Below are 25,277 nucleotides of genomic sequence, written 5' to 3' on the forward strand. Positions count from 1 at the left end.
GTGCAAATTCTCCAGGGAGGCCTTCGTATCTGCCTTCAAGTCTTCCTGTAATTCTTGTTTGAACTCCCTAAGAGATGTCATTAGGTCTTCCCTGGTGAGCGCCATGTTGTCTTTCCTATTCTCAGGGGTTTCACCCCTTGTGCCCACTGATGTCTAATAATTAGAGACTCTATTCACCTGATTTTTCTTCAGAGGCATAAAGTCAGGAGGTGTCTATCTGGTGTTTTGAGAGCAAAAGAAGGAGTCTCCTCACCACTCGTCTGGTTTACAAATGCCTCGGGTGGAGGTATCCCATATGCGGAGGGCAGCAGTGTGGGTGCCACTGTCCCTCCTAAAGAAGAGAGTGATTGGATACTTCTGTAACTGTTTTAATGTCTCTCTTCCTCAGGGGTACAAGCTACGGCTGTCTTCCTTTCAAGATGGGTTAGTTCTAGAAGGATATAGTTGGGATACAGGTCTCACATACCCCCAGAGGTAATAGAAGCCTCTAAATGCCAAAGGCTTCCCAGGCCCATTAAGACTGTCCAATATCAATTAGAACTGAGTGTCTAGCAACACCAGGAATTGCGGGGCCAGGGCCTCTCATCTGCAGACAGTAGAGTGCGACGGCTCTCGGAGCACATCTCTGTCCCAAGAAGCCACCATCTTGGGGTCAGGTAGCCACAAGCTCCTGTTTCCTAAGCGCACCCGCTCTCTTGACCTTCTTCCTAATAACCCGGTGAGTATCCTCTGCATGTTTCCTTTTGAAAGAACCTACAGTATTACAGATGTATCTCTCGGGCTGCTCCGTTCGGTTCCACGCGGGCTACGAGGTTCGCGACTGGGTACTGCCCTCAGCCTTTTTCAGTCTCTTTCAAGTTTGTCTTCTCTTCCGTTTCCCGGTCTGTGCATGTGTGTTCCTTGGTGCTCTCCCCCGTATGTCTTTTGGCATTGGTGCTTCAGCTGCCCCAGGGATTTAGACAGCCCGCTCAGGGTTTGCTCATATTTCACCTGCTGCAGGCCGCGCTCAGGCCCGAATACCTCATACGGTCAGCTCCCCTCTAAATGGCAGAAGTGTCGGGTCTCTCTGGGTTCCGCCATGTAACGCCGCTATTGCAGCTCTAGGAGTATAGCTGAGAGCCCCTAGAAGTCTTTTTTAATGTGCCATATATCAATCTTGCACTCAAACCTTTTGTGTTCATGTCCGCTCGGCCATCTTGGCTGGCCACGCCCCCCTGTTATTTTTTCTCACTGTTGAAGCTGCAACAACATTTTTCCCTCTAAGGAATCCTGTGGATGATTGGGAAAGGGATAGCCAGAGCCTGGAATTTGTCATTGGTGGCATGAGGATTCCTTTTCCTGTCACCCTGCTCTCCCTCTAGTGGTAGATCTAGAGTATGCCCCAGATTGTGGTTGACACTGCATTCACTGTGGTTGATATGGGTGAGAAGAGGAGGTGTAAGAGGGATACTGATATTGCTGGTATCCACCTTTGTATGATGGAAGACCTTTTCCTCACGCTCCCCTAAAGGGTACCTTACGGTACTTAAGCAACCTCAACAACTTGGCAGTGTTGGTATCTTTCTTTATACACTGATGCGCGTCGTTGATGTGTTTTCTAAATAATGCCTCTCCATTGAATGGAAGGTCAAGGATTTTATTCTGCACTTCCGGCCTAAAAGGCCTAGCTTTCAGCCGTCATTGATCGTGTAACACTACTGCGCCTCCCAGCGATCTAAATGCTGCAGTGGCAATATCCATTGCACAATCGATCATCTCTGTGGATGCCCTTTCTTGGAGGATCTTCTGTGCTTCCATTTTACTGTCCGCAGGAAGTTGATCTATGTACCAGGTCGCACCACATTTGTCGATCATATCGACCCAAAATGGCAAGAGCATTGCTTGTTCTGACCATCAGAGCCGAGATTGAAGAGAATCTGTTATCAGCGTTATCAAGGCGCCTGCCTTCTTTATATAGAGGTGTGGGGATTGGAGCCAAAGGGTTCTTGGATTTCCTCTGTCCAGCCTGAGAGATTTATGAGTCTGGTTTCTGATGACCCTCAATGACCCTCAAGGCAGGCAGGAACATCTTGTGAAGCTTTATATTTTTAATCCAATCTGGATAACATTGAAGTCACTAGGGCTTGGGTTTCATGACCTTGAGTTCTTCCTTCCATATGTAACTTACAGTCGGAATAGCTCTTATCGATTTTATAAAGGGCTCATTCAAACCATATAAAAACATTCAGTTTGAGATGTTTGCATTGGTACGTAAAACCGTTTTGCAGCCCTTTCAAGCAGATTATGAAACCCACCGATCTCCTCCAGTGGTGAATCAATGGGCACAGGAGAGGGAGAAGATGGTGTTGGTATGAGGTAGTCATCCCATTCTTGGTGTGCATCTCTAAGTTCCCCCTCCTCCTGGTCATCATCTGTTGTTCCTGGTTCTTGCTGAGAAACAGGTGGTGGTGATTGTAGAGGAAATACTGACTGTAAGTCTTGACCTAGCTGCGGAGTAGATGGGATAGACAGTGTCTGAGGGGGCAGTGTAGGCTGCTCAGGAGGAACAGATGCAGGTGGAAACCTTTTTCTATAGTCTGCCAACATGAACTGCAAGTCCGTTAGTAACGACGATGGCTTGGAGACGACGTCCTCCTGACATTCACGATAAAACTCCTGTTGAGCAATTTAATACTGTTGCTCCCCATAATCCTCATCAATGTCATTGACGTGCAATTGTGATGGGCTATATGCGTAACCGAAAGGTCCATCATCTTCCTCATCCTCAGAATCTTGCTCTTCCTGAAGATGAGAGAGTAGCAAATGTGTAACCCTGCTAGGTGAAGTAACCTCTGGCGTAATGTGTCTTATTCTGGACTTTTCTCTCTTTTAGTCAATTTTTGTCTCGTCGACAATCTCATCGACAGTGGTGCCAATGAAGCCCCTCTTAGTGATGCAGTTACATGTGGCATTTCAGATACCATAGTCATTGGTGTTGTTGCCGTGGATGTTGTCGTTATTGTCGTCACTATCGTTGCCGTCTTCGTCGCTGTCATCGACGTCGTCGATGCAGTCGTCACCGATACCGCTGGTCTCATCGATGATGATGTAGTCAGTGGGTTAAACAATGGTGATGAACCTGAAGCTTTCAATGATAACGGTGTTGTTGGCAACAGTGTTGATGGTGGAGTGGCACTTACCATTTGCTTAGATGCTGAAAACCTAGTGGGTATCACACTGGAGTTTATGTTGATGGTCTTTCCTTAGGGAGGACAGAGGAAGGCTTTTTAAAAGAGTGCATGCCTTGAGAGGGTGTTGAAGAAGGCCCAGAGCGTGCCGTTGTTGTCTTACTGTGCCCAAATGAATGTCCTTTCCTCTCATTTCCCAGTTTGGTGAGGAGATTTAGAGGCACTGCGCCAATGCAACCCAAGAGAGGTCTTTTTGAAAGCTTTTTTTGGCAGTTTGCTGGAACGATGAGTGTAAAGTGATCTATCCCTCTTATGAGACCTCTTTAGATGATGAAGAAATGCCTCATACCTGTCATCACTTGAAAGCAATTCCTTTCTGGCCTTTAGTTTCTGAAGCCAGCTTAAAAAGCCCCCCTCACAATCCCTCAAAGTCTTATTTGAAAAGGTACAACATACCTTACAATCCTTTTCCTTATGGTTGGGATACAGGCAATAGATGCAGTGACTGCGAGTGTCGTCTGTACAATGCCTCTTTTTAGAGCAGGTGGCACAGACTCTGAAGAGACTCTTTTTCTCCTTATCTGATATGAATAAGTCATAAAAAGGCGTATCAGAATTGAAGAAGATGGTATTCTAGCAGAGGTTGGTTGATTGAAGGAAAAAATGTGGTTTTAACCCCATCACTGCTTGACATATTCCCCTCCTGTGCTGAGGATCAATGATAATGGGTGTGGTCATGACGGAACGGTTCCGTCATGAGCACAGCTCCACTGTGCCTCATGACGGAACAGTTCCGTCATGAGCATCGAATGGGTTAAAACCTTACAAGTAGTTGAAGAAGCGGAGCAGAGCAGAGCTCAGTGGAGACTACTAACACAAAATGTGGTAGAAAATCTGAGGGTCAAAGTTCTCTCAGGAGTTTTCTAGAGGGTGAGAGGTTCAGATTGGTTCAGGCTTTATTTAGGTCTCTTTTGCAAAACAATAGAGATAAGTTACAAAATTTAAATGGTTTGTATTGGCTTTTCATTGCTATTTTGATATACCGGAGACTCCCATCTCGACGACGGGAAATGATTCCAGCATGTGAATCTATGAAAGGTCCAATACTGGAGTAATAGTACAGTTTTTTTTTACCTTTTTGATAGTGGACTTGTATGATTTTTTAAGTTTCTGTAGGTGAAGTTTCTCTTGATTGCTGTTTGTTTTGAGCCAGGTGTGTTGCAGCTTTCTAATTTGCTATTTTATGTCTTATGTATATCTCTAAGGTGCCTGTTTTTTTTATCCTGTTTTGTTGTTCTGAGTAGAATTAGGATATCAAAAGCTTCCTGTAGCCACTCATATAGTATTTGAATGGAATTTATTGTATTTAGATCTGCATTGAATTTTTGTTTTGTTTCTTAGTATTCAAAACTGAGCTTGTTCAGCGGTCGATAGGTGAATGCATGTGAAGTGGTTATAGGTGTGTCACTTTGTGGTGTTTTATGTTGGAAAGGTAGCAGATTGTGGTCTGATAATGTGACTGAAGTAATAGTTTGAAAGGTAATTAGTTCTGGACTAGCAAAAATGACATCTGCAATGTGTGTGGATTGTGGACAATCTGATGTAGGTTCAGTGTGTCTAGGTCAGTGAGGATGGTTTTTGATGGGGTATATTGGGTTTGTCAAACCAAATGTTTAGGCTACCAATATTGCATAGGTTGCAATGTAGTTCTATAAGGTTTGAAACAGTATTTAGAAATGTGTCTGGGAATGCTGCATTGCTAGGTGAAGGTCTGTAAAGGAGAAGGAAGTTAAAGGAGGAAGTTGGTAAATGGCTGCATCTGGTGAAGAGGGCCTCACAACCTTGTTTGGAAACATCATCAGCTTTAGTAAGATTTACTGTTTGCTTGAATATAACAGCTAGTTCACCTTCTCTTTTGCCTATACAATTTAGTTTGATAGTTTGATAGCCTAGAGCAGTGGTTCCCAAACGTTTGACTCCTGAGGAACCCCGCTGAATCACTACTGGAACCCTGGGACCCCCAAGCAATTTGTACAATTACATTTTTTTTTAACGCCTTTTGAAGCAGAGGCAATTTCAAGAGGGAGACAGCCTGAATTGGGTCTATTGGCATGGACATGTATGCATACAGCAGTGTATTATTTAGTGGTACCCAAGGGCTTGTGGAAAGTGAGCAATCAGACAGCAGCACGAAAATCCTACTGCTGATCCTGGCTACATCTATTTTTACCTGCCTGCCAAGTAACGGTAACCTATACACATGTGCCTTTCAATGTTTTTTTGCTTATATTGTATTGCCTGTATTTTCATTGTTGTGTCTGTGACTGCTGTTGTCTGTCTTCCCCCGCTGCTTGTACGTGGTCTGTGCCCCTTTTTCTTCCCTCTGTTTCCCTCGCTGTCCCCGTGCTCTCTCTGCCCGGTCTTTCCTTCTGTACCCCTTGCTGCCCCTTGTCTCTGCCGGGTTTTCCCTTCTGTTCCCCTCGCTGCCCCTGTGCCTCTCTGCCCGTTCTGCCTTCTGTTCTTAGCTGCTCCTATATTTCTGTATTCTGTATTTTGCCTCTGTGCCATTCATGTTTTGTGCCCGTCTGCCCCTCCGTGCCACTCATTTTTCCCTAGTTTTTGTGCCCCTTTTGCCTTCTGTTCCACTCGCTTTTCCCTTGTTTTTTTGTGCCTTTCTGCCCTCTTTTCCACTTGTTTCCCCTCGATTTTTGTGCCTTACTGCCCTCTGTTCCACTCGTTTTTCCCTCGTTTTTTGTGCCCTTCTGCCCTCTGTTCCACTCGTTTTTTGTGCCTTTCTGCCCTCTGTTCCACTCGTTTCCCCCTAGTTTTTTGTGCCCTTCTGCCCTCTGTTCCACTCGTTTTTTGTGCCTTTCTGCCATCTGTTCCACTACGTTTTCTCCTCGTTTTTGTGCCCTTCTGCCCTCTGTTCCACCCGTATTTTGTGCCTTTCTGCCCTCTGTTCCACTCGTTTTCCCCTCGTTTTTTATGCCCTTCTACCCTCTGTTCCACTCGTTTTTTTGTGCCCTTCTACCCTCTGTTCCACTAGTTTTTTTGTGCCTTTCTGCCCTCAGTTCCACTTCGTTTTCCCCTAGTTTTTTGTGCCCTTCTGCCCTCTGTTCCACTCGTTTTTTTGTGCCCTTCTGCCTTCTGTGCCACTCGTTTTTCCTTGTTTTTGTGGCCCTCTTGCCTTCTGTTCCGCTTGTTTCCCCAGCCTCTGTGCCCCGTGCGCCCCCCCCCCCCTGACTGCCCACTGCCCATTTGCTGCCCCCGCCTCCCGATTGTATTGTGGTCTCGTCACCCCTGTGCCTACATTCACAGCTCTTGTGTGCTGTGAGGATACATGGGCGTTTCATTTTTCACTACGAAAGGCACTCGAGTCCTGCGGACCGGACCCCCTGGGAATGTCTCACGGACCCCTGGGGGTCCGCGGACCACAGTTTGGGAAACGCTGGCCTAGAGGAATGGCTTTATGCAACACTGATGCCAAGTCATCTCCCAACCATGATTCAGTTATGTAGAGTAAATCAGGCTGTGTGTCAGTGAGTAGGTCGTAGATGTGATGCTTGTTTTTAGAGTGTGATCGAGCATTTATTAGTAGGCAGTTAAGGGATTGTGTTTTGGTGCTGTGCCTTTGTTTTGTAGACAAGTGAGCAGTATTTTTTGAACTTGTAACAGGTGTGTCATTAATGCTGGTGTTAGCTATATGAGGATAGCAATTGTCTTTTTTGCTTTTCTATGTAGTATTCCTCGCCCTACAGTCTTAGAAGGCATTTTGATGGGTCTGTGTGTGTGTAGGTGGTGGAGATGGTGGTTGAGAATGAGTTGGTGAGTTTTGTTGTTTTTGTAAAATAGACTCGTTATGTAATAGACATGGAGATGCTAAGTTGTAAAGAGTATTTACAACAAGGGGTGGTGAGGGACAGAGTCTCTGAATTAAGCAGAAAGCTCTCACCCAGTCAAGAGATCAGGGCTAGATCCAACACCGTTTTTTAGCTCACTGCACCATCCCAGTTTCAGAACCTGGCTGTATGCAAATTAGTCTGTTCCTGTCCCAGTGCATGATGGGAACAGGGCAAACCAAACTACAAAAGCCAATTCTTACACTGGGAAGGAAACAAGCTCCCGGGGACCGGTTTCTGGCATTACAGCCGTCTTCGGCCCGGTTTGCTTGAATCCTGATGGTGCAATGAGCAAGGGTCTCACATCTGAGAATACCCTTCCACGCTTAGGGTGGACAAAAATATTTACAACAAGGGGTGGTGAGGGACAGAGTCTCTGAATTAAGCAGAAAGCTCTCACCCAGTCAAGAGATCAGGGCTGGATCCAACACCGTTTTTTAGCTCACTGCACCATCCCAGTTTCAGAACCTGGCTGTATGCAAATTAGTCTGTTCCTGTCCCAGTGCATGATGGGAACAGGGCAAACCAAACTACAAAAGCCAATTCTTACACTGGGAAGGAAACAAGCTCCCGGGGACCGGTTTCTGGCATTACAGCCGTCTTCGGCCCGGTTTGCTTGAATCCTGATGGTGCAATGAGCAAGGGTCTCACATCTGAGAATACCCTTCCACGCTTAGGGTGGACAAAAATATTTACAACAAGGGGTGGTGAGGGACAGAGTCTCTGAATTAAGCAGAAAGCTCTCACCCAGTCAAGAGATCAGGGCTAGATCCAACACCGTTTTTTAGCTCACTGCACCATCCCAGTTTCAGAACCTGGCTGTATGCAAATTAGTCTGTTCCTGTCCCAGTGCATGATGGGAACAGGGCAAACCAAACTACAAAAGCCAATTCTTACACTGGGAAGGAAACAAGCTCCCGGGGACCGGTTTCTGGCATTACAGCCGTCTTCGGCCCGGTTTGCTTGAATCCTGATGGTGCAATGAGCAAGGGTCTCACATCTGAGAATACCCTTCCACGCTTAGGGTGGACAAAAATATTTACAACAAGGGGTGGTGAGGGACAGAGTCTCTGAATTAAGCAGAAAGCTCTCACCCAGTCAAGAGATCAGGGCTAGATCCAACACCGTTTTTTAGCTCACTGCACCATCCCAGTTTCAGAACCTGGCTGTATGCAAATTAGTCTGTTCCTGTCCCAGTGCATGATGGGAACAGGGCAAACCAAACTACAAAAGCCAATTCTTACACTGGGAAGGAAACAAGCTCCCGGGGACCGGTTTCTGGCATTACAGCCGTCTTCGGCCCGGTTTGCTTGAATCCTGATGGTGCAATGAGCAAGGGTCTCACATCTGAGAATACCCTTCCACGCTTAGGGTGGACAAAAATATTTACAACAAGGGGTGGTGAGGGACAGAGTCTCTGAATTAAGCAGAAAGCTCTCACCCAGTCAAGAGATCAGGGCTAGATCCAACACCGTTTTTTAGCTCACTGCACCATCCCAGTTTCAGAACCTGGCTGTATGCAAATTAGTCTGTTCCTGTCCCAGTGCATGATGGGAACAGGGCAAACCAAACTACAAAAGCCAATTCTTACACTGGGAAGGAAACAAGCTCCCGGGGACCGGTTTCTGGCATTACAGCCGTCTTCGGCCCGGTTTGCTTGAATCCTGATGGTGCAATGAGCAAGGGTCTCACATCTGAGAATACCCTTCCACGCTTAGGGTGGACAAAAATATTTACAACAAGGGGTGGTGAGGGACAGAGTCTCTGAATTAAGCAGAAAGCTCTCACCCAGTCAAGAGATCAGGGCTAGATCCAACACCGTTTTTTAGCTCCCTGCACCATCCCAGTTTCAGAACCTGGCTGTATGCAAATTAGTCTGTTCCTGTCCCAGTGCATGATGGGAACAGGGCAAACCAAACTACAAAAGCCAATTCTTACACTGGGAAGGAAACAAGCTCCCGGGGACCGGTTTCTGGCATTACAGCCGTCTTCGGCCCGGTTTGCTTGAATCCTGATGGTGCAATGAGCAAGGGTCTCACATCTGAGAATACCCTTCCACGCTTAGGGTGGACAAAAATATTTACAACAAGGGGTGGTGAGGGACAGAGTCTCTGAATTAAGCAGAAAGCTCTCACCCAGTCAAGAGATCAGGGCTAGATCCAACACCGTTTTTTAGCTCACTGCACCATCCCAGTTTCAGAACCTGGCTGTATGCAAATTAGTCTGTTCCTGTCCCAGTGCATGATGGGAACAGGGCAAACCAAACTACAAAAGCCAATTCTTACACTGGGAAGGAAACAAGCTCCCGGGGACCGGTTTCTGGCATTACAGCCGTCTTCGGCCCGGTTTGCTTGAATCCTGATGGTGCAATGAGCAAGGGTCTCACATCTGAGAATACCCTTCCACGCTTAGGGTGGACAAAAATATTTACAACAAGGGGTGGTGAGGGACAGAGTCTCTGAATTAAGCAGAAAGCTCTCACCCAGTCAAGAGATCAGGGCTAAATAACGGTGATGGATCAAGCCCTGATCTTTGGACTGGGTAAGAGTGGTCTGCTCAATTCAGACACTCTGTTCATCACCACCCCCTTTTGTAAATCGATTTTGGCCACTATAGGTGTGGCAGGGTATACTCAGACATGAGTCCCTTTCTCACTGCTCCATCAGGATTCAAGCAAGCCGGGCCGAAGAGGCTGAAATGCCAGAAACCGGTCCCCGGTAGCTTGTCTCCTTTCTGGTAAAGAATTGGCTTGGTAGTTTAGTCTGCCCTGTTCCCATGATGCACTGGGCCAGGGACAGACTGATTTGCATATAGCCATGTTCTGAGCTGGGATGGGGCAGTGAGATAAATAACGGTGATGGATCAAGCCCTGATCTTTGGACTGGGTAAGAGTGGTCTGCTCAATTCAGACACTCTGTTCATCACCACCCCCTTTTGTAAATCGATTTTGGCCACTATAGGTGTGGCAGGGTATACTCAGACATGAGTCCCTTTCTCACTGCTCCATCAGGATTCAAGCAAGCCGGGCCGAAGAGGCTGAAATGCCAGAAACCGGTCCCCGGTAGCTTGTCTCCTTTCTGGTAAAGAATTGGCTTGGTAGTTTAGTCTGCCCTGTTCCCATGATGCACTGGGCCAGGGACAGACTGATTTGCATATAGCCATGTTCTGAGCTGGGATGGGGCAGTGAGATAAATAACGGTGATGGATCAAGCCCTGATCTTTGGACTGGGTAAGAGTGGTCTGCTCAATTCAGACACTCTGTTCATCACCACCCCCTTTTGTAAATCGATTTTGGCCACTATAGGTGTGGCAGGGTATACTCAGACATGAGTCCCTTTCTCACTGCTCCATCAGGATTCAAGCAAGCCGGGCCGAAGAGGCTGAAATGCCAGAAACCGGTCCCCGGTAGCTTGTCTCCTTTCTGGTAAAGAATTGGCTTGGTAGTTTAGTCTGCCCTGTTCCCATGATGCACTGGGCCAGGGACAGACTGATTTGCATATAGCCATGTTCTGAGCTGGGATGGGGCAGTGAGATAAATAACGGTGATGGATCAAGCCCTGATCTTTGGACTGGGTAAGAGTGGTCTGCTCAATTCAGACACTCTGTTCATCACCACCCCCTTTTGTAAATCGAAGTTGTAAAGAGTGGCATGTTGTTTATTTTGTTTTTTTCTGTTTAGGATAGAAGGTTTACGAGTTAGGGGTGTTGGTGTAGCATATGGGTTATGTTGTAAGGTTCTGAATTTTGAAGTGGATGAGAGGAGGCTGAATGAAAGCTGTTGTGTTAGATATTTTTGTTAGGTGGGGGAAGAAAGAAAACTTGGTAGTAAAAATGGTATAGGATGTGTAATATTTGTGTAGTCAGAAGGGTGGGAATTGGTGTATGTTTGCAGCTTGTGGTGGATGCATTATAAAATAGTGGGTGAGGGATATTTTATTGTGCCGGTGTGTGTTATGTTTTATTTTTGTGGAGTAGTTAGAGCAGCTAATGATGTAGTGGGTTTCTGAGAAGAAATTGTATAAAAAGTATTTTTGTTGAGTTGAAGTTGATTGGTAAAGGGGGTGGTGAAGTGTTTTGGAAAAGAGTGTATGTGGTGTGTGAGAGGGGATGGACAGGAGTTACAAGTGTTTGTGTTAGATTTGATAGCTGGAAGAGGTAATATGTGTGGGGGAGTGGAGTGTAAGGATTGTTTGTTGTGGGTTTTTGTTTTGGTAAATAAAGGAGTATGGTGTTGGTGGATGAAATAAGGGAGGGCTGAGTACATGTTTTGTGGTAACAAAAGGGTTCTATTAGGAGTAAGCAGCGGATAGAGCTGGTTTTTTGTATGAGCAGGGAGTGTGTGTCTGGATGGATTAAAGTTATGTATAGTGTAGCTTTGTGTTCTGTTGTGGTGCTTTGTGTGAGTAGTATTGCCACTGTGTAGTAGCTGCAGTAGAAGGGTGTATTGGTGTGGTTTGTGGGGTTTTGTTGTGGTCGTTGAACCACTACATTTTGGTTGGGATTTGTTTGTAATAATGTAGTGCAATTGCTATGAATGTGATATCTTTATGGATGTGGATGTGGGTGCGTTAAAGTGGGTGCTGGTGAATGGAAAAAAGGGCAGCATTTCTGGCCATGGGCCCGACCAGTCCCAAACAGGCTGAAACTGGCAACTTCCTTTGTCCTCTCCACCCCAGCCCTAACCAATCAGAACACTAGCCCTAAACCCTAGAACCAATAGTAGAATAGGCCCTTACAGCCAATCACAGCCCTGGCCATAGCAGCCAATCAGAAACCAAACGCGAACGCCTAAGTCCAATAGAGACCCTAGCCCCAGAAACCAATCAGAACCCCAGACCTATCAGCCAATCAGAACACTAACCCTAAGTCCAATAGAAAACCTAGATGTAGAAACCATCATAGCACAGATGTAACAACCAGTGAGAAACTTATATAATGGGCTTGTGACCTTAAGCACAGGTTGATGGCAAGGGGACAGGGAGCTTCTCCTGAAGATCAGAATCTCCTTGGATACAGACCGGCTCAATTCACACTTTGAAGGTCTTGATATACCTCTGCAGATAAGCCCCAAATCTAAGCCACTTCAAATACTGCTTTTCACATACTTTTTCTAGCCAAACACTAGTACTACATACACTTTCTGAACACAGTTTAAACTATAAAGCAGATTAAGCAGTCTCTTAGACACACACTTCTTAGCCTCTGAGGGTGTAGTTTGCTTTTTAACTTTTAAAGACACGTGGGGGCTAGGAGAGAAATTTAAACAGTCATGGGTATAAAAAAAACACCACGTTTAAAAGTATCAACTGCACAGAAAGCAAGAGTTTAATTTAAATAGTCTGGGGTAGAAAAAACAGCACTTTTAAAGTTTCAAAAATACACAGCACAAGCCTGTGTTCTTACCACCTTCTCTGTCGTTTGCTCACAGGGCTGTTTAGGGTACACAGAGGCTAGGGCTTCAAGATGGTGGTGACTGTCTTGGGGTTTCCTGCATAGCCCTTAAAGGCTTTGTCAGGTGTGAGAGGAGGAGGGTGGCTCAGGCCAATCAGGAAGGCACAGGCTGATGGTCAGGGGCAGGGAGCTGCTACTGGAGATAAGATTCTCCTTGGATAAGGCAGGCTCAATCCAAACTTTGCAGACTCAACTCTAAGCCACTTAAATACTGCTTTTCATGCACTTAAACAAAACACTTTTCCTAGCCAAAAACTGGTGCTGCATATAATTTCCAAACCAAATTTAAACCATTAAGCAGATTAAGCAAGTCTTAAACGCAGTCTGTTCAGCTTCTGAGGATATAGTTTGCATTATTAACTTATAAAGACACAGAGGAGCTAGGAGAGAAATTCAAACAGCAAGCAGCTTTAAAAGCAAACACCCAACAGAGTAATTGGATAAATGGTTTTACTACTGATTCACTTTTGCAATTTGACTACTATGGGGAAACGCTTCGTTTGGTCTGAGCAGAGGAGCAGTGGGGCAGGCTTGGGACTCGAAGCCCCAGCATCTAGCGCGGGCCGCCAGCGGAACGGCAGCCCCTTCCCCTCACCACCGGGTACATCTGCAGCTCACGCTTCCCGCTCTTCGGGAAACACTTCGTTTGGTCTCAGCAGAGGAGCAGTGGGGCAGGCTTGGGACTCGAAGTCCCAGCATCCAGCGGGGGCCGCCAGAGGAACGGCAGCCTCTCCCACACTCCACCGTCATTAGGATGATTTAATTGACTGTGGTTCCCCGCAGCGCGGGACGCACCTGGGCTAAGCCCGGGCAAAGAACGGGCCGTCTGTGGCCGTCAGAGGCTGGGCTGGGCCCTCCCTCTGGGAAGTTCAGCTCAAACTCCGGGGCAAATACGGAACCAGTCGCGGACTAGAGACAAGGTAGCCCATCGTACATGATTGATTGGACTGGGAGGTTATTTAAGATCGATTGTGTGGTTCTGTTCAGGGGGTGGCTTTGGCCTATCGTTTCTAGCTAACCGGGGTGTTTTTTTGATTGGTCACAAGGTTGTACCTTTTATACTTTGGAGAGGAAGACCAGTAGCTTCTGTTGAATATCCGTAGATATTATACGCAATGGCTAGTACGGTACAAACAAGGTCATCCAAGCAGAATCTGAACACTCCATCGAATTGTCGTTTGGCAAGCAAACCAAAGGGAATTCCCCCTCCTACACTTGATAAGCCAACCGCAATTGACAGAATGCAAGCCAACCGCAATTGACAGAATGCTGCGAAAGCTATTTGCGCGGTTGCTAATGAAATCGAGCGCACTGAGAGGCATCTCTCATTAACCCCGCAAATTGACCTGACTCCCTCGTTACAAGAACCTGAGATAGAAGTCTCCCTAACCCCACCAAACACTTTGGCAGATTTCCCATGTATTGATATTCCTTGTGCCCAGTTGGTGATTTCTAACGACCCAGAGATACAAATAGTGGGGGGGACAGAACAAACTATCAGGAAAAAGAAGAGCAGTACCAAGAAACCCAGGCAAAAGAGGGGAAAATCTACCTTGGCTCCGATCGAAAAAGAGCAAAGTGGTTGCAGGGGAATATACAGGGACGCGCCACAAACTCAAGCAGCACCAACAGGGGTAGCTCAAGTTATTAGTGACCTGCAGAATCATTTTGAACAGCTCATTAACACTCAAATGAAATTAAATTTTGAGCAGGTTAGACAAGGTAGTAACCTTGATAAAAACAAAGGGGATGGACGCGGGTAGCACATTGCTTCCACCAATAAGTGCCACAGCTGCAGAGGCTATTATTATAAACCCGCCTGCTGCACTACCCAGCAACTCCCCAAAAGGATATACTACCATCGCTAAGCTCCCTTTATTGTCCCCAGGTTCCCAGCGGTTACATAGCAGTCGGGTTCCTAATGGTCATACTGCGAGCTCAGGTGATGCTACTCCTGCCCCACCAAAAGATACCCATCAAGCAATAGTCCATAGGCAGCCCATACCCGAACTCCCACCTCCGTGCCAAGCAGAAGGGCCACCCCCCAAGGCGTCCATCAAACCTTTACCCTGTATAAATCTACCCCCTGAAGCGGCACCATATGTAATCATTTTAACAGGGGTCCCGGAGCTGAAGCCAGATCATACAGAGGCCTATGATGAGCTGAAGAACAAAACTATGTTCTGGCTGAATAAGCATAGGCCGCTAACAGGGAATGAACAGGGGGAAATTATGTTGGTCCGAAGGGTGAGTTGGTTGGGGAAAAGGTCCAAGGATGCTATTGGCGACTGCATGGTGGTAAACTTTAGGAACCACCGCGTAGTCTATCAAATATTAAGGTGGGGACCGCTTAGCCACTCCAGTAATATTAGATCTTTGCCCCTAAGTTTTTTTAATCCAAGGGGAACCTGGCTTTGACCCTGTAGTGCGAAGTAGAAGTGATAGTAACCTAGGTGGGTTTTGTTGTCCATCTCTACATGCTCCTCTTAGAAACCAGGGAATATTGAGCCTGAAGAACAGATTTGAACCCCTTATGTCTTTAGAGGAGCTGGACTGACTAAAGAGTGACAGAGAATTTGTTTGCAGGAAACCTGGGTGATGGACTGCAATCCCTTTTGTTTAGCAGGGTACAAGTGTTTTTCTGTGCCTGCCCAGAAGTCATCCGCTGGGAGAGCTATGGGAGGACTGCTCACATTTGTGGATCTGCAGCTGAAAAGGAGTGTGGACCAACCTAAATTGGTCGTCACATAACATGCAGAATTTGGGGTTACATATAAATGGGTTAAATATCATTCTGATCAATCTGTATAATGCAGTGGGAGCCAACGGGAAGGGATCCACAATAAGTGAATTGGATACTCGTTTAAATACCGAGACTGCCTCGAGGAAGAGCGTGGTGGCCCCGCTTGTGGTCTTAGAGGGCGATTTTAATTGCCACCTGTGCCCTAACTTGAGACCTGTTAACGAGGACTGGTCCCGCTGCACGGTGGAGGATGGCCCGCAGTTCCAGCACTCCTGTGAGGGGAGGGAATTGGATAGGGTCCTGAAAAGCCACGCCCTAGTACACACTATTGATCTTGTGGCCATAGGAAGCGAAGGTGAGATTAATCCGACATTTAAGGGCAGAGGGTGTCACTCCTTTATAGACTTTATAGTGGTCTCCAGCCTATTGCTGAATGAATGCAAACCTTTCTTCTCCTTTTATCCCTCCGCTATCCTTCTCACTCCAAATAACTGACTAATATCCACCACTGGAATTACTTTCATATTTCACCATATTAATTCACCACTAATCCCTTATGGGCTTCTGGAGTAGCGTGCTTCAACACCCCATCAGGGTTAACAAGCGCTATATAAATACAAACCTTTTTTCCTCCTCTATCCTTCTGCTATCATTCCTAACCTATCCACCACTTAAAATGTACTTGCATGTCTCACTATACTAATTCAACACTAATCCTCTAGGGGTCCCGGAGTAGCGTGCTACTCGCCGAAAAAGCGCTTCGACACCTCGTATGGGGTAGTAAGCTCTATATAAATGCAATTACAATACAATATGTCTAATGTTGAAACTGCTAATTTGTTGTCATTAGTATACAAGATGCTCAAAAGTACAATCAAGATTCAGCGAGATTCTAGAAGATAACTTGGTTGACTTCTCTGCAAAGTCATTTGTAATCGATCTCCAAAACAATTTTGCGTCAGAGCTTTTAACTGTCTTAGTCACTGCTTCCCAGTTTTTGAAACAAACAATTTGCTTTTTACATTAATATAAATTGTTTATGGGTTGCGTCCGTATTGTGGCCAAAGTGAAATATTCATAGCCAAATCTTACTCTATAATTCTATAATATCCTAATAACTTTGTCCAATGTACACACAGTGTGTACGTTTTTGTCCTACTAAGTGTTATTTTGTTGTTTGAATTCCTAGTGACCCAGTGATCTTATTACAGTAATCGCCTTAGTATTAGCATTAATAGCTTGAATTCAGAGATTCCATCCATTGGTTTCAACAATAAACCACTTCATCTTTGCCAGATAAGGTTGGCTTTAGGTTTCTTTGAACAAATAAAACCTACATTTCTCTGTTGAATGGAATGACATTCATCGATAAGGTCTTCCACTGAAAGAGGAGATAAATGAAGAGTGATTTTAATATACAGAGGGGGATGGGTAAACTTATCTCTAGTTATAACTAAGAAATCATTACAAGTGTAATACTCTAAAATAATAAAGAAATAGTTCAGCAATGAGAATGACTGACTACAACTGGAGTGACAGCTGCTAGCAAGTTACTTTTTACTCGGCCACCTAAACATCAAACTGTATAATCATTTCTTTACTTCAACATCTACGCACCCCTTGTATCAAAAATATTATGAAAAAAAGATGGGATGTAGGATACAACAGTAAACAGCCAGTGCCCTTTCGATCTTGTATTGAATCCAGGGTTGGAATTTGTGCATTGTATATGTTGGAAGAAATCTTGGAATTTGTGCATTGTATATGTTGGAAGAAATCTTGGAATTTGTGCATTGTATATGTTGGAAGAAATCAGTTCAATTTCTCTAAGTATTTTAACCAACCGTAAAAAGTCAGAGAGAATGTAAGAATTAATGAAAGTCACCTTTTGGGTTGGCAATCCTGTGTTTGCAGACAATTCAACTCTGAGTGCTTAAGTGTAACTACCACAGTAGACAGGTTGCACAATTGAAAACAATGGTGTTTGATTGTATTGCTTGGGATCATCGTGTCTCACGGATTGATCCAAGACAAGAAAATCTATGAAAGGGTCCCATGGCAAACGTCATCGGTGCAGAGGTTTCTGATGGTGGAGCAAGCAGAAAAAGCCATCAATTAAGGGCAATTTGCTTTGTTCATCCTAAATTGCCATGGTATGCCCAGATGTGGGTCCCTTGTTCACCTTGCTACTAGATTCAAGCTAGCCTGGCTGATAAAGGGTGTTACCCCGAAACCGGTCCCAGGATGCTTGTTTCCGGGCCAGGGAAGACTTGTCTTGGCAGTTAGGGCTGGACTGTTCCCATGAGAAACAGGGTCAAGACTGATTTGCATATGGCTGGGTCTGAACTATGGTGGTGAAGTGAGCTAAAGAACGATGATGGATTCAGCCCAGATCTGTGACTGGGGGCGAGTGTCTGAAACGTTTCAGTGCTCCGTCCATCATCCCCTTGTGTTTGCTTTGTTCACACTAAGTTGGCAGGGTATGCCCAGACGTGGGTCCCTTGCTCACTTTGCCACTGGATTCAAGCTAGCCTGGCTGGAGAGGGGAGTTACCCTAAAACCGGTCCCAGTATGCTTGTTTCCAGACCAGGGAAGACCTGTCTTGGCAGTTTGGGCTGGACTGTTCCCATGAGGAATGGGGACAAGACTGATTTACATATGGCTGGGTCTGAACTGGGATGGCGAAGTGAACTAAAGAACGAGGATGGATTTAACCCAGATCATTGACTGGGGGTGAGTGTCTGAAAAGTTTCAGTGCTCTGTCCATCATCTCAGTTTGCTTTTTAACATGTCCCTGGCAAGGAATGGAATGGACTAGACATCTCTTCATGAGTCAATGAAAACAAGGCTTCCCTATCCTAGCAATGAACAGGTAGAATTTCGGAGCTGCTTTCTCTATCACACTGTGAAATTTCTTGATTTTGTGAGGAGTGGTGAGTTGTGCCTTCTGCAGCCACATAAACATCCCTTCCATTTATTGAAGTATTAATCTATGAACGGGTTCCTAGGCGGATCATTCTCCATGCATTTCCCTATTGCTCTGAATCTTTTTTTTCTGTTGAAAATGGTACATTGCCTGTACATGGCCTTGAGGTGGGAAGTGGGGGGACATGTAATCAGTTGGGGAGGGTGATGCAGAATCTACAGTAACACGTGCATGGGTTGCAGAGGAAATGGTCCTGAAGTAGGAGGTATTAGGGGAATATTACAGGATTACGGCAGGGAAAAGAGCTGAATCTAAGAACCCTGACCGTGAGTGGAGGGTAGAAAGGAATGCCACCATATTTAAGACTGTCAGTGATAAAACGGTGAATCTTCTTCCTCGTACGTGTCTCCCTCCTAAGGGAAATGAACACTGGAATTGTGCTGTCCCTAAGTTTCTTCAGCTCCAGCCTCCTCTTCTCACTCTCCTTCATCAATGAATACTGAAGAACATTCCTTCCCCATCTTTAATTGTTCTCCTTTTCTTTTTCACTGTAGGGAGTTTTATCTAGGAAGTGTGTCAACAGAGCTTGATAGGGGTTAAAGTATAGAACTTTAAAAGGAATGTAGGACAGAAGAGGGTCCTTCCTCAAAATTGATGATACCACAGTTGAAAAGGTGGCTGTCGGCGTGGGGGTCATCAATAAGAACAGCTTTGCACCCATGTGTCGTTAATGGCGACAGTCAAGAACACTGATTTGTGCTTCGGAATCGTTAATGAGTGAAGGGTGGAAAAGAAAGCACCTGACAAGGTCCTAGGCAAGAAGGATGTAATTCAGAAGAAAATGGCTGATTTTAGTATTGGTGAATATTGTGCTGCTGACTTTTTGATTATGTCAGGTGTCGTCGCGCCTCCAGGAACTAACGAGCTCCGCGGTGAAAAGACTACATTTCCCAGAGGGCTTAGCGGCCGAGAGGCGGAGCATAAATAGACGCCACTTCCTGGAGCCGGCGTCGGATATTCCGGTTCGTGTTTCCTGGCGTTCCAGTCGACTTTTGCGGTGAGGTTTCTCTGTTCTATTAGTTAACCTCGACTTCCAGTTGCTGTTTATTCCGGCGCACTTGTGTCCGTCCTGTCCTCCGTTGGAGAGCCTTCCCATCGGCTATTGCGGAGGACGGTCTTGGGTTCGATTCATTGTTGTGGTCCAGTCCTCCGTTGGAGAGCCTTGCCATCGGCTATTGCGGAGGACGGTAAAGGTGCTTCCAGGTGTTGTTCTGCGTGGCTCCGCTGGCGAGTCTCCTGTGCCCTGGCTCTTGCGGTAAACACGCTATCGCTGCTTCCCGTTTCCTCCGTTGGCGAGCCTTTTTGCAACGGCTATTGCGGAGGAAACTGTTGTTTGTCATTTACATTATTTTGAGTTCCTAGACCCTCTGTTGGACAGCCTCCTTGCATCGGCTATTGCAGAGGGTCTGTATTATTTTCCTGGCTGCAACGAAGAGAGTACTTCACCTGATAGTTCTTGAATTCAGGTAACCTTTGTTTCCATTGTTATTGGGTGACGTAACCCTTATCCATATTACTTTTTGGGAGTTACTGTATTACCAAGGCGCCTTCCTTGGAACCTAGTCTACGTTCTCTTCAGGGCTCTGAAGTATAAAGATTAGGGTACGTAGTGTCATTCTTCCCTCCTATAAGATTGCTGTTTTTCAGGGTCTTAGGGTGTGTTTTACAGTTAAGCTTTGTTCTTACAGGGGAAGGCATTTACTGGCTGATTCAAGTCCCTTCAGTATAGAGAGGCATCTGCTGAGGTCAGGCGGTCAGCTTTTTATATACAGGTATAACACGGTAGAACTGAGGGGTAACGTGAATAAGAAAAGACTTTCATGAACCAAGATACCAATTTCTTGTTTGTTTCTGTCTTCACAGCTCTCCCTCCCAGCAGCCCCCTTCCTTTCCTTCCTGTTTATTATTTTTGCCCTCACCTGATCCTTCTCTAGCCCACGGCTATTACAGCATTCGGGGCTTGGATAGATCTGGAGGTGGCCTACTTGTACCACAAGCTGATCCTGAGGACGGAGAGGATAACAGAATATCCGACCTAAGATATTTAGTCCTCCCGATCAGATTAGGGTATGGCCACTCTGGACGAGGTGATGGCAGCGTTAGTTGTGGTGCAATCGGAATTGATAGCATCCAGACAAGAAAGCACTGAATTACGGAATCGGTTGGATAACATCCAGAAAAACCCCTTTAGCGCTGGGGCTTCAGGGTCTGGTACAGCCGGTTCAGTAGTAGTAGAGATCCCCTCTAGCATTCCATTAGCACACCCAGAACGTTTCAACGGTGATGCGGGATCAGTGCAGGTATTTTTGACGCAAGTTCTTATGCATTTTTCATGCAAACCCAGGTCCTTTCCTACCAATCAGTCAAAGGTGGTGTTTGTCATCTCATATTTGGTCGGAGACGCAGCTCAATGGGCGGTTCCCATGGTTCAGAGAAATGACCCGATATTACATGATTGGGACGCATTCCAAGTAGAATTCACCAAGGTATTCGACAGAAGAGCGGATACGTATACGGCAGATAAAGAGCTATTAGGTCTACGTCAAGGGAATCAAGACCTAGTAACATATTTGAACACTTTCAGACGGTTAGTTGCTGAAACTAAGTGGCCGGAAGCCAAGCAAGCGTCAATTTTTCATCAGGGTTTGACTGAGGAAATGCAAGACATAATAGCTCAAATCGACCCCCAACCGGTGTCATGTGAAGATTTGATTAATTTAGTATTAAGGCTAGACCATAGGATGAAGAATCGTAAAGGGGGTGGTGGAGGAAAGAATCGACCGGTCCCCTCTTCAGTGGCAGTAAAGGCTCCGGATAGTTCAGTATCGCAGGCCTCCGAGTCTATGGAGATCGGAGCGGTTTGTGCCGCTTTGACTGCCACTGAAAAGGAACAGAGGCGCAAGTTGGGTCTTTGTCTTTATTGTGGCAAAAAAGGCCATTATGTTCGAGAATGCCCGGTCAAACCCAAATTTTCCAAGTTTCGCTCGAATAGGGGGGTGTCAGCGGCCACTGAGAAACCGGCGGAAAACTGAAGAGCTCTAGGGGTGTGGAAGGGGTTCCCTGGAGTCAGATTATTGTCCCTTCCATGTTGAGTATGGTTGCAGGAGCACAACATCTATTCGTTAAAATTATTTTGATGATAGGCATGATTGAAGTGCATACACAGGCCATGGTGGATTCCGGGGCTACGGGTTTCTTCATGGATGTGAAAGAAGCAGAAAGGATAGGCATTCCTTTAATCCCCAGGGAAGACGGTACTGATGTGTTTGCGGTAGATGGGAGGAAACTGAACACAGGACCCATAAGTTATCAAACGGCCTTAACTGAGATGAGGTTCGGTAATCATAGAGAGCAAGTGTCGTTCAGCATCATTGAGGCACCACAGTATGGGGTGATTTTGGGCATCCCTTGGCTGAAAAGACACAACCCTGACATTAACTGGGAAACCGGCCATATCTCAATGAATTCGGCACATTGTGAAGAGCATTGTTTTAGATGTGCACAATGTCCCTCGTTTGCGTTGGCTGGTGGGGGGGTGATAGCCACGGCCGCAGAAAAGGATGTATCTCTTCCAAGAGAATATCAGGACTTTGAAGGAGTGTTTGATGAAGTTAGAGCTGAAGAATTACCCCCACATAAGCCATACGACTGTCAAATTGAGTTGGTTCCAGGGGCGGTGATCCCTAAGGGACGGCTGTATGCACTGACAGAGCCAGAGAACGTTTACTTGAGAACTTATTTAGACAAGCTGCTGAAATTAGGGTTCATACGTCCTTCAAGATCACCAGCAGCATCCCCTTTATTTTTCATCCCTAAGGCTAACGGGGATCTGAGAGCCTGTGTAGACTTTCGAGCCCTCAATGCAGTAACCATCAAGAACAGATACCCTTTACCGTTAATACCAGTCTTACTGGAGCAAGTGAAGAAAGCCAAGGTCTTCACTAAATTAGACTTAAAGGGAGCATACCATCTGGTTAGAATGCGGGCAGGGGATGAATGGAAGACAGCATTCCAGACCAGGTATGGGTTATTCGAATACCTGGTCATGCCCTTTGGGCTTTGCAATGCCCCTGCTGCATTTCAGTTTTTTCTGAACGACGTGTTGAGAGAAATCTTGGACCGACACGTTATTGTATATATAGATGATATCCTCATCTACTCCGAATCCGAGGACATGCATATACAACATGTCAAGTCTGTTCTCAGGATACTACAGAAACACCATCTTTATTGCAAATTGTCCAAATGTGACTTTCACGTCACTACAGTTGAGTTTCTAGGGGTGATGCTTACCCCTCAGGGACAGGAAATGGCAGAGAGGAAGATCCAAGCAGTGCGAGATTGGCCAAGTCCTCGAAACATCAAGGACGTTCAATGTTTCCTAGGATTCGCCAATTTCTACAGACGTTTTATTAATCAATTTTCGAAAGTGGTGGCTCCCATAACTCGCCTGTTGAAAAAGGATCAAGGGTTCATGTGGGATAGGAGTGCTCAGGAGGCTTTTGATGCTTTAAAAGAAGCTTTTGTCACTGCTCCGATATTGACACACCCCAATACGGATATCCCTTTCATAGTTGAGGCAGACGCTTCTGAGGTAGCTACCGGAGCCATTCTGTCACAAAGACACGAAACTACAGGACAAATGCATCCAGTGGCATTTATGTCACATAAACTTACGGGGGCAGAACGCAACTACTGCATAGCTGAGAAAGAACTTTTAGCGATCAAGCAGGCGTTCACTGAATGGAGGCATTTCCTAATGGGAGCAAAGCACGTGGTAACGGTGTATACCGATCACCGCAATCTACAGTTCATGTCAGCAGCCAGACATTTGACCCCCAGACAGTTGAGGTGGATGCTTTTCTTTTCAGGATATAATTTCATTATCACTTTTAGACCCGGAGCAGACAATCGAAAAGCGGGTGCCTTGTCTCGTCAATCATCTATAAAGGTCTCGGAGGCCAGAGCAGAATCTTCGATAGTGGACCCTGTCAAGGTGGTTTGTAGCATCCAACCTGATGCATTTCTGCAAGGGATACGATATGGGATCAGAACCGATCAGTGGAAGAGATGGCTGCAATTACATCCTGAATGGCGACTACATCATGGCTTTCCAATCAACCAGGGACGGATGCTGTTACCCTCTGAAGCATTGCGTAAACAAATGTATGAGTGGTGTCACACTTCACCCAGTGCTGGACATGTCGGAGTAGATAAGACTATGGATCTGATTCAGCGTAGGTGTTGGTGGCCTACGATTAGGGATGATGTACGGAAATGGGCGGCGGAGTGTGATGTCTGTGCTCGCGCCAAGTCGGATCATCGTAGACCTGCAGGACTACTGCAGCCCATGCCTACCCCGTCTACCCCCTGGGAACGTATTTCGTTGGACTTTGTGGTAGGTCTCCCAAAAGATCAGGGTTGCACCACGGTGTTGGTGGTCATTGATTATCTAACGAAGATGGGGCATTTCGTGGCTTGTCCTCAGATACCGACGGCAGGTCAATTGGCACATCTTCTTCTGAAACATGTTGTTCGTCTGCACGGTCTACCTTCAGTCATAGTGTCGGATAGAGGTTCTCAGTTTACCGCCCAATTTTGGAAAGCGTGGTGCTCCTCTCTCCACATCAAGACAGCGTTATCCACGAGCTTCCATCCCCAGACCGATGGCCAGACGGAACGGCTCAATCAGACATTGAAGCAATTCTTGCGATGCTATGTTTCCCAGGGGAAAAGAGATTGGGTGGAGCACCTTTGGCTGGCAGAGGTGGCATACAACAACGCTACGCATTCTGCCACGAGAGTATCACCATTCTATTGCACTTATGGTCATCATCCACGATTCCTCCCTTTTGTGCAGCCGTACCGAGAGGAGACCGTGCCCGAAGCCGCCAGAAGGGTTTCTCGACTCAAGAAAATACTGGAGCAAGCACAGGAATCCCTGAGAAGCTCCAAGGTGGCTTATAAGAAAACGGCGGACAAAAAACGTCGCTTTGGTCCTTTGTATCGTGTGGGGGATTGGGTGTGGCTGTCTACCCGGAACTTTAGATTTAGGCATTACAGTGTGTTTAACCCTCGATATATAGGTCCCTTTCGGGTGGTGCAATGCGTCAATCCAGTGGCGGTGAAGTTGTTGTTACCTAGACATCTGCGTATTCATCCAGTCTTCCACGTGTCACTGCTCAAGCCTGCGGCGGCGGTGGTGCGACGCCTTCCTCCCCCTTTGTTGGTTTCCGATGGTCTAGAATACGAGGTGGAGGGGATTCTAGACTCTAGGTGGCGGGGTCGTGGCCTGCAGTATCTGGTGGCCTGGAAAGGATACGGGCCCGAAGAGAACTCGTGGGAACCTGCATCGGGTGTTCATGCTCCCAAACTGGTGGCTGCTTATCATCGTCGTTTCCCTGAGAGCCCTGGCCCCCGTCGGCGCTCTAGGTGAAGGGGGATGTACTGTCAGGTGTCGTCGCGCCTCCAGGAAATAACGAGCTCCGCGGTGAAAAGACTACATTTCCCAGAGGGCCTAGCGGCCGAGAGGCGGAGCATAAATAGACGCCACTTCCGGGAGCCGGCGTCGGATATTCCGGTTCGTGTTTCCTAGCGTTCCAGTCGACTTTTGCGGTGAGGTTTCTCTGTTCTATTAGTTAACCTCGACTTCCAGTTGCTGTTTATTCCGGCGCACTTGTGTCCGTCCTGTCCTCCGTTGGAGAGCCTTCCCATCGGCTATTGCGGAGGACGGTCTTGGGTTCGATTCATTGTTGTGGTCCAGTCCTCCGTTGGAGAGCCTTGCCATCGGCTATTGCGGAGGACGGTAAAGGTGCTTCCAGGTGTTGTTCTGCGTGGCTCCGCTGGCGAGTCTCCTGTGCCCTGGCTCTTGCGGTAGACACGCTATCGCTGCTTCCCGTTTCCTCCGTTGGCGAGCCTTTTTGCAACGGCTATTGCGGAGGAAACTGTTGTTTGTCATTTACATTATTTTGAGTTCCTAGACCCTCTGTTGGACAGCCTCCTTGCATCGGCTATTGCAGAGGGTCTGTATT

The 25,277-nt window shown here is 46.4% G+C and overlaps 1 protein-coding gene across 1 annotated transcript in view; it reads right to left on the bottom strand.

The window, feature by feature from the left end:
* Positions 1-25,277, bottom strand: part of LOC147749118 (transmembrane protease serine 12-like) — a 427,409-nt gene that overhangs the window by 268,252 nt on the left and 133,880 nt on the right. The gene's annotated exons all lie outside the window — the stretch shown is intronic.

Source organism: Lissotriton vulgaris, chromosome 1_1, assembly GCF_964263255.1.
Source record: "Lissotriton vulgaris chromosome 1_1, aLisVul1.2, whole genome shotgun sequence".
In the NCBI taxonomy this organism is placed as follows: domain Eukaryota; kingdom Metazoa; phylum Chordata; class Amphibia; order Caudata; family Salamandridae; genus Lissotriton; species Lissotriton vulgaris.